Source organism: Alligator sinensis, unplaced genomic scaffold (assembly GCF_000455745.1).
Source record: "Alligator sinensis unplaced genomic scaffold, ASM45574v1 scaffold1125_1, whole genome shotgun sequence".
Classification (NCBI taxonomy): Eukaryota; Metazoa; Chordata; order Crocodylia; family Alligatoridae; genus Alligator; species Alligator sinensis.
The window spans coordinates 4,329-14,296 of NW_005843308.1; the positions used below are offsets into that span (position 1 = coordinate 4,329).

Genomic DNA, 9,968 nt, shown 5'->3' on the forward strand with positions numbered 1-9,968 from the left:
TTAATTTGAATCTGGAGGGGATCTGGGACAGAAGTTCAATAAATCGATTTAACCTAAATCAATTAAGTCTGATACTATATCCATCCAGGTTTATCTTAAACTGTTTTTGACCCTTTTGAAAGCAGTTTATGTGCACTGAACTTGTGTTGTGTTACATATTTGAACTGGTTTCCAATCGCTTATACCCATATATGTGTAATTTCTGTCCCTAGCCTGTGAGAATGCTAAAATTCTGTCTTGAAAACTACACTGTGGGTCTTAATATACTTTGTGATTTTCATTGACTGTCTTACAGCAGTGCCTGTGCCAAACACTAAATAGGGTTTTAATCTAGCATATTTCAGTTAGTACATATCTTTCTTAAAACAAAATATGTTTTTGTACTTTCAGTTATCCAATCTAAATAGGCATAGCAACATGAAAATAGGGAAAATAATTTAGGGGAAAGGCAGCAATTAAAAATTAGGCTGATGCATATGTTCTTCAAATACATGGAAATCTGGCCATTTTTAGATGTGTAATTTAAAACTGGCACTGCAATGAATATTTCAGGCTCCAGAGCCCATGCACTCATGAATAGAGAGCTGGCATAGCTGTTAGTACAAGCACTAGCAAATCTCTACCCTTTCCCAAGAATGGAGAGAATGACTGAACATTAACTGGTTTCTTAACCATAGAAATAATTTCATGAGATTCCAAACAAAGTACTTTTTCCATGGAGCAAAATAAAAATCTTGTGGAGGTATACCTGAATCCTCGTCGTTTTCCTTCTAAAGCTCTTCTGTGTGTAAAGAGCTTTTGTGTTTGATGCAAAGGGAAATCAGTTTTCACCATACAGGATTAATCAGTTTTCTCCATGCATTAAGTCTAAAACCACACTGAAAATTACATCAAACACATGCTTACCTTGGTCTCCATTAAAAAACAACTGCTACTATATAACTCACCCATTTCAATGTATCTCAATATTGCAGTTATTTCTTGTTCTGGGTGTCTCTAACAGTGTTTTAACTATTTCAACAGGTTGGCTTAAGTAGCAGTCACTGAATATGACATCACAGACATTAAGTGTTCTGCTGCAACCTTTGGAATCTGTGACAGTACAGAATGTCACTGAACTAAGAAGTGCCAGAAGGACTTTCATGAGAGGAAGTAAAGATTTTCTCTTAAGGTTGGTTACATTTTTTGTTGAATACCTCTTATGGGCTGGTGAATGGAGATAGCCAGTTATTAATATTTACCTAATTAAATTTTCATTTCAACTCTATGTATGGAACAGACTGCAGATAGGTTCATCCCTTTACTGGGTAACTTTTACTCTCACTGAACTCCTTGGACCACTTGCAGAAGTTACTGTATTCTAGTCAGCAGTGTAAATGGGTATTTAAGGGCCAGATGCTGCTGCCATTAATACAATCTTTGAACATGGCACCTGCCTCCTCCCTAGTGCTGTACACACCCTACTTCCTTGATGACAGGCTCCACAAGTGAAGCATTTTTCCTGAGTTCCTCCACTCAGGAGGGGTTGATCTGTTTTCCAGTAACTGAACTGTATCAATATGCACAGCCACAAGCGAAGCATGAAGCACAGGCACAAAGCCATAGGGTTACCATTATGGCTCAGACACACACTTCAGGGTTTTTTCCCCTTTTGCATGTGGAGACAGAAAAAGTTATCACAGCCCTTAAAAGGGTACAGCATAGTCTCCCACCATTCATCCAGCTATGCATAATGCATGGAAGATGGAGCTGGCTTGCTTACATGTGAAGAGCCTTATAATACATATGGTCAGTAACCTCTCCTCAGTCACATCCAGGCTCTAGCGTCTCATCTCCTGTAACATCTATAAAAGATGAGTCTATTAGTGTGGCCCAGGATGGGGGCAACCAGAGACTGATGATTTTGCTTATTCCTTTTAAAAACTCTTAAAATAATTCAGAACTATAAGGTTATTTGCAGTGCTTGAAATCTGACTATGGGTGAGTCTACACAAGATGTTTACTGTGGAGTTGCCTAATTAACTCCACAGTAAATGCCTCAGTGTCTGCATGTGCAGTGGTGTTAGAACTGAGTAAACTAATTAACTCCACTGCAGGTTAGTACTTGTCAGTCAGGGCAGCTCTGACCCGGCTCAACATTCTATGGTCCTGGGCGCAGGAACAATAAACTCCAGTGCAATATGTGCCCAAGTTTATTGCTGTGCATTGGCTGCACGTGTAGATGTGCCCTATGTGGACTTAAATACTGCTACCCCTGCTGTCCCTCCACCCCCATGCCCCTAATCTACCTACCCTCACTCTTTGCATCCTTCTGGCACAAATGGGTCCCAAGGACAACTGTAGTCTTTGGGTGTTAATGTAACACAAATAAATCACCACAATAAAAGAGCTCTGAATTTTTTTTTTAAAAGTTAAGAATAAAAAATATAAATGCCTGTATGATTTGCAAGCAATTTACAAGGGAAATAGGAGAACTAGAATGATCTACTGACCTTCACAAAACAGGCATGACAGAAAATCAGGGGAATGACAAAATCCAGTGAGATACTGTAATACCTAGATATAAACTGAACAAGAAAGATATACTATATTGATAAGAATGGTGAGTGTTGCTACACTGAAAGATTCCACCAAATCTACTGAGATAAAAATTCTCAGTCAGGAGGGCCAATTAACTGGACCTCAGTGGATACAAATATCCTATTGCAGGTATCTCAAACATATCTGGACCCACAGGCCATATGAGTGGCACAGGACCGAACCACAGGGCAGACGAACAGCATAGGGCCAGCCCTGTGGGCCAAATCAAGCCTATACCATATCCCACCCCAACTCCATGCTGGGTCCAGCATCCATGATGCCTGATCAGGCCATTCCAGGATGTGAGCTGTACATGGTGCCTGCTGCAGCTGGTTTGGGGCAGGCACTGTGTGCCATGCAGGACCAGCTTGAGTGGGCATCCTGTGTGGCACAGTCCCAGACCGGCTAGAGCAAGCACTGGACCAGGTAAGTGGGGGATCCAGCACCATCTCTGGCCAGTTCATGACTGCACTTCTTGTGCCACCACTCCAGGATCTTCGCTGCCTATGGCTCCTGTCCTGGTCTGGCTGGGTCAGGTGCCATGTGTGGCTTGTGTCCCAGACTGGTCAGAGCAGGTGCTGCATGTGGCATTGTCCTGGACTGACCGGAGCTTGTGCAACAGGCACTGGCTTTGGCATGTGGTGGCAGCCCTAGACTGGCCCTGCATGGGTGCCATGTGCAATGTAGGCCCTGGAGTGGCCACGGCATGAGGCGCATGCTCTAGGCCCTGTGACTGGGGCTAGTCCAGCCCTGGTCTAGCGTATGAGTCAATTTGGGACCCAGGACCAGCACCAGGGGCCAGATGATGTGGCCCCGTGGGCCATAGGCCATATCTTTTATATCCATTCTATTATAAAAATGTACTTACAGTGGGCTATATTAGAAGCCTTTAGATCAAAAGAAAAGAAATCACTGTGGAGAAATATCAAAGAAGCATAAAAATCTAGCAATATGATATAATTATATAAACCTCCCCACACAAAATGGTCAGGTGGCATAATGAGACAAATTGAATGAAACAGTTTCTCAACACTTTAAGTAATTGTTTCTTGAAACACCTAGCTCTAGAACACACACGAGGGGAGTCTATTCATGTCTTAGTCTTTAGTAATGCATAAAAGATAATTCACAAATGGACTGTAGCTGAGTCACTCAGTAAAAGCGATATAATTGGGTTCAATGTCCAATGGACAGGCAGAGTGCAAAAACAATAAGGCAGTGACCCTAGCTTTTTGGAAACAAGATTTCAATTGTCAAAAAGTCCTTAAAGACAAACAATGAAGGAAGTAATATTCTTAGATGTGGAATAGATGCTACTTAAGGAAACATGCATAGAGGCCTTAACAATGTATTTAAATAGTGGTAAGAATAAATTCAAGCAAGTTCAGCTTTTGGATATCATTCTGCATAAATGTTCATGTACGGTGAAATTTGTTCAAGTGCAGAGGGCCTGTGCAAAACACTTAGGCTGCCTATACATGTGCTTGAGGGCAGGGGAGGGGGCCCTGGGAGGCATTTTAATTAGAGCAGTTGCTGGAGAGCTGCTCTAATTAAAATGCCTCACCGTCACATATATTAGGCCCCTGCAGGTTTAAAAAAGGCCACGGTACGCTTTATTTAAACCTCATTCGACGAGGTTTAGATAAAGCGCCCCCATGGCCATATTTAAATCTGTGGGGGCTTGTACATGTGATGGCGAGGCCACGCTGGAGCATTCTAATTAGAATGCAGAGTAGTCTCGATTAATTGAGTCTGCTCTGACACACTGTAATTAGTATGCAAACCAGCATGTGTATAGGCAGCTTTAAAGCCCAAGTTTGAAATAGGGATGAAGTGAAGGCCTTCTACTCTGATGTGAAATTACCCCTTAATAGAAACACTGACCTAGAATATGATGCTGTAAAGTAATTTACTTCAGTAGAACTCACTTCCCTCAAGGAATAAAAAGTAGGGCCTTGTTACACATTTCTTTAGGTGGCTCCTGGAGCTCTTAAGCCCTGAAACATCAACACATTAACACCTCAGATTAGTTTTAAGCACACTTCAGGCAGCTTACAGTTATGCCACTCCAAGGCAGGTTGATCTCTGATGCGTGTTACCCAGCTTGTGTTCCATTAATGTGTGGCAACTCCTCATGGATGAGCCACCCACACTGCAGTCCATCCAGCATCCCTCCTGTTCTATATGGGCAAAATTTTCACCCCCAGAACTTTACTGCCTAGGGGGCAGTTCTAGCATCAAGACAACTTCCTTTCCAACTGGGGGCATGACCTTCCCAACCCCAGGGGTTCAACTGCGTATAAACAGCCTGCAAATCACATATCAGCTAGCCAGGTTGCAGGGCATGGATGGGTTCAGGAGTAGGGTCTAGAGGATAGGGGGAACAAGGTAGGGGGCTGGATCAAGTCCCTATGAGCTGGGGCTTCCTTCCTGGGGCAGGGGCAGTAACTCCCCAAAAGTGTCTTCCCTTACCGTTCCCACCTCCCAGCCGCCCCAGAAAGCATGACCTGTACTTCCCACACCCCAATCCCAAATCCCAATTTATTAAAACATGACACCTTCTTTAAATTTATTTGTTTTAATTCTTTTACTTTATTGTTCAGTGCTGACTTCCTTCATTCCACCACCTTTTTCCCATCCCTTTTTCCTTTCCACCTCCTATTTCATTACCCATACCCATCCCATTAACTATCTGCCTCCCAGCTACATGTTCCTGCTCCCTGCACCCCCATCTAGAGCAGGGATAAAAGCCTGTCTTGGCTCATCAGCCCTGTAACGGCAACACATCTGTAGCTCCTAGCCAGGTCCCTACTCACCAGCCCTCTAGTGACAAGTCACAGCTGGGCAGGTCGGGCATAGTTAAAGAAGTTTTTTAGCCTTGTGTGGCTTCTCCAAACTCAAGCTAGCACTAACACCAATCAACATTTGAGCAGTACAAAGTACAATGTGTAACTAAGTCTATTTAAGTTGTGGGTGTCAGCTTGATCAACCACATGGAAAGCATTATTAGAAAATTAAAATAAAACCAAGGCCCCCTCCAAACTGGACATTTATAAGAACACTTGCTGAATTTATATTACAGAGTATGTAATATAAATTACATGAAATCATTGAGAAGCCAAGAACAGCTAAGGAACACTAGCATTATATCTAATAATGGCATCATTAGAATAGTGGGAGCACAACATAGGAGAAATGGATATTGTTTTATCAGTAATAGTACCTGTGTAACAAGTAAAAGGTTTCATTAGAGGTAATAACGATCTCTTCAATTGCTTGATAAAAGGAGAAACAATAAGCAAGAACTTACAGTAATTATACAAAATGCTACATCCAGCAAATTTGCTTGCTCTTACTAAGGCAAAACTACCAGTGCCATTAGGGTTTAAGCCCCACATCAGGAAAGTATTTGAGCATGTGATTAAGTCTCATGGGATTTTCAAGTTAAACATACCCTTAAATTGTGTCCTGGACAGGGATGTTTTTTTAAACTATATTAAAAACTTCCAAAATATCATGTTTTCCTAATAATATTTGTGATTCTCAACTTTTTGTACAGATAGCCCATTTATCACCCACTAAAACTGTACATTTTACAGCCATGTGTAAGGGTACTTAATATCTTTCAGAGGAAATATTTAAATGTTACATTAAGTATCTGGTTTTTGTCTTAATTTAAAATTCGGCTTGTGTAAAACTACATTTATTCAGACAACTGAATAAATGTACTAAATTTCCCTAAGCATGTAGACAAAAATATTTTTAAAAGAGAAGGCAGAACAGAATGTATGACTAATTGTAACAGAGAAGTGTTAATGACAGCATTGCATAACTCAATTCTCAACTGCTAAAATGCATTATGATACCTACATCTTCAGCATTGTAAAATTCCTTAAAACATATATTATAGTTTCCAGTAACACATTTGAAATATTCTAATGCCTTGTAGTATTCCATTTTGAAGCTCTAAAGACATGTTATTAAGAAATTTACTTGTGTACAGATAAATAGGCTGAATAATATGCAAAATCCTGCCAAGGATATATCTACCAGTACTTCAGTTTTGAGTTGAAAACAAGCACATATCTTTCACTTAAAATGCTTATTAAATTATTTACAGTTATAACTCTAAAATCTTATTTTTAAGAAAACAGTGAATACATAATATTTTACTAGGTTGTGGTTTACTTGATTTTACACTTCTAAATGCAGTATTTCAAATACATGGCACATGTATGTTGAGACAGCATAATATCTCATCTCTTACTCCATTGCTTAACAAGGTTTTGATTGCCTTTGTGCTATAATAAGACTACTCAATACTGCATTTATCATGTATGGTTACTTAAGGCTGAATTTCAATACAGCATTTGTTTGGAAACAAATTGACAAAGATTGGCTAAAGTCTTTAATAATTTAAGAAATATTTAATAAACTTACCTTATTTAATATATATTATTCTAAATAGGACAGAAATATGTTCCGTCTTTATTACCAACAGGACATAACCATTTTGGTTTAAACTTTTTTTTGGTCAAAAACTTATCTGGATATTTTAAATGCAGAGGCAGACAATAGTTAAACGAATGGCAAAAGAGATAGGGCGCAATTAATCATTTAAGGAAAAAAGCAATATAAAATAATCACTACACAGCATGCTTGTTTTGTGATATTTTCTCATGATCTTGCATTCATTCATAACAGTTGCAGTATGACACAATGCCACAAGATAAATATCAGAAAGTTGTATCAATATAGGAATTTTACAGCTGTCTCCCATCCTGTTCCTCCTTGCCTTTCCTTTCTGTCAGTACATAAGAGAGATTTCACCAAATGCTTTCTCATCTTGACAAAGTATACCGTAATAGTTCCCCAATCATACATCCAGTTGATCAGCACTCTCCATCATATATCCCCAGTACTGTTGTTATTGTCAGAGTAAAGAGCATGTTTATTAGAACTATAGTATCTGAAGCCCTATGCAGAGTCCTGAAGAGGCACAGGCTGAGTTAAGTACTGCTGTACAGTAAGGTGTATTTCCTATAAGTGTATTTACATCCCCCTTGGCTGGGATGACCTAGTTGGGGATGGTGCTGCTTTGAGCAGGGGGCTGGACTAGATGACCTCCTGAGGTCCCTTCCAACCCTGACTTTCTATGATTCTATAATTTGAACATAATCATTTAGCCTTTTAATGCTTCAAGGAGAAACATTTGTTACTATGTTACTGAAATCTGTGTCCTGTATTATTCATAATTGTGCCCAGCCCTGAAAAGATAACAAAAAGTAGTCTCTTTTGCTTAGTTTAATTTGCACGTTCCCTTGATTGTATTTTCTGCAAACTGGAGGCGGATCAATGAATCCTAACTAAGAGAAAACACCTAACATGTTAATGCAGGTTTTGCCTAGGAACTGCAGGAAGAGGCCATTTATAGCTACAGTACTGAAAACATGTAGTACGCTAACTAGTGAAACTGATTTAACATCCAAATCCTGTTTTATTAACTTTGCTTACGAAAAATTCTTATTAATTTATTCTATGACGTACTACAAAATGAAAAGTCTACATAAACAAAAATGTTCTTTGCTCTTAAAATTACAATAATTGTCTAAAGTCTTATTAATTCTCCTTAGACTAACATAACAGCACAAAGTAACCTGTAGCACAATGAGAACATCATGCAACCACTGTACAGCATCACTGACTAACTATGTGAACCTCAGTTCCCATTTCTATTAATGCTGCATGTCTGGTTAAGGCTTTTTCCCCTGTTATTTCATGCATGGAAAACAGAAAGCCATTTCACCACATACTCAGATTAAGCATACACTTCTGAAATACAGCCATTTTAGGAGCAGCAATAGATCAGTTTGGCAAAGTACAGAAGATGTGTAAAACTACTCCCTTGTATCAGAGACAAGCTTTTTCAAGCGCGTTAAGAGTTTATACATTCAGCTGATTTTATAAAAGCAACTACTAGGCCATAAAGGAGTAATGTATTTTGAATTATAGCTAATAACGTAGAAATAACTACATCAACCCAGCAAAGAGACTACGGGTATATTATCATGTACAGAAACATCGTTTTAAATTTTAAAAAAAACAACAGTGGGGCTGAGACAGTCAGATGAAGTAGTAAAAAGTTTCAATACTAATGATTATAAAACAATTTCTTGGGCATCAGGTATTCTTCACAATGCCCTGCAACTGAAAAGCCTGAGTACGGAAATAAGAGTACTGCAAAACGAAGTGTGCTGTGAAATGAGAAGGTGGGAAGCATTTCACGTTGGTCCATAATTTTTGAAGTGCAATGATATATATAAGATTTTCCTGAAGCGCGCGCGTGCGTGTGGCTTCAGGAAAGTTTTATATATATATATATATATATATGTGTGTGTGTGTGTGTGTGTGTGTGTATATATTTATATATATACACACATATATACACACCCACACATACATATCTATATATATCATTGCACTTCATACACTATGGACAGATGCAAGATGCCTCTCACCTCATTTCACAGCATACTTTATTTTATATATATATATATAAAAACACTTTGTGTGTATACACACACACACACACACAACTGCAGGGATGTTTCTTCAGGAAAACTGTGTGTGTCTGTGTGTATATATATATAAAATTTTCCTAAAGCAGGGTTATTTCTTCAGGACAATCATATGTGAGAGAGAATTGTGCGTGTGTCTGTAAATATATATATATATCTATGAGTTTCCTGAAGCAGCATCCCAGCAGTTATATATATCCTGTCAATTCAGGAAAATGTGTGTGTGTGTGCATATCAACATACACACACACAATTCTTTTGAAGCAACATCACTGCAGCTATATATATATATATGTTATTGCACTTCAGATGTTACAGTGTTACAGACAGATGTGCGATGTGGGGATATGGGTATGATTTTCCTGAAGTGACAGGATATATATAACTTCAAGGATGTTGCTTCAGGAAGATCATATATTATATAATTTCTAATATATATATATATATATACACACACACACACACACACACACACACACATCATTGCACTCAAAACATTATGGACAGATGTGAGATGAAAGGATACAGATGCGACTCTCCGGAAGCAACACCCCTGCAGTGATATGTATGTATAGATCGATCTTTGGGCATCTCTCTCTCTCTCTCTCCCCCTCTCGGTGCACACACCTATACCGCTCTAGCTGCCGGGACGCCGCTTCACAGAGCCCGGCCGGAGCCCGGCCCCGAGCTCCTCTGGAAGCGGCCCGGGACGCAGAGCCCCGCACCCCGCACCCCAGGCGCGCAGGGCAGGGAAGGACAGGGCGGCTCCGCACCGCCGCTTCCCGCAGAGGCTTGCCCGGGCCGGGCTGC

At 39.8% G+C, this 9,968-nt stretch overlaps 1 long non-coding RNA gene across 1 annotated transcript in view; it reads left to right on the forward strand.

Moving 5' to 3' along the window:
* The first annotated feature begins 1,115 nt into the window (after window positions 1–1,115).
* The window catches only part of LOC112548583, a 20,882-nt gene continuing 12,029 nt past the window's right edge, over window positions 1,116–9,968 (forward strand). Inside the window, exon 1 of the long non-coding RNA XR_003092268.1 lies at window positions 1,116–1,171. This is a non-coding gene — a long non-coding RNA (uncharacterized LOC112548583). The remainder of the gene's footprint in view (window positions 1,172–9,968) is intronic.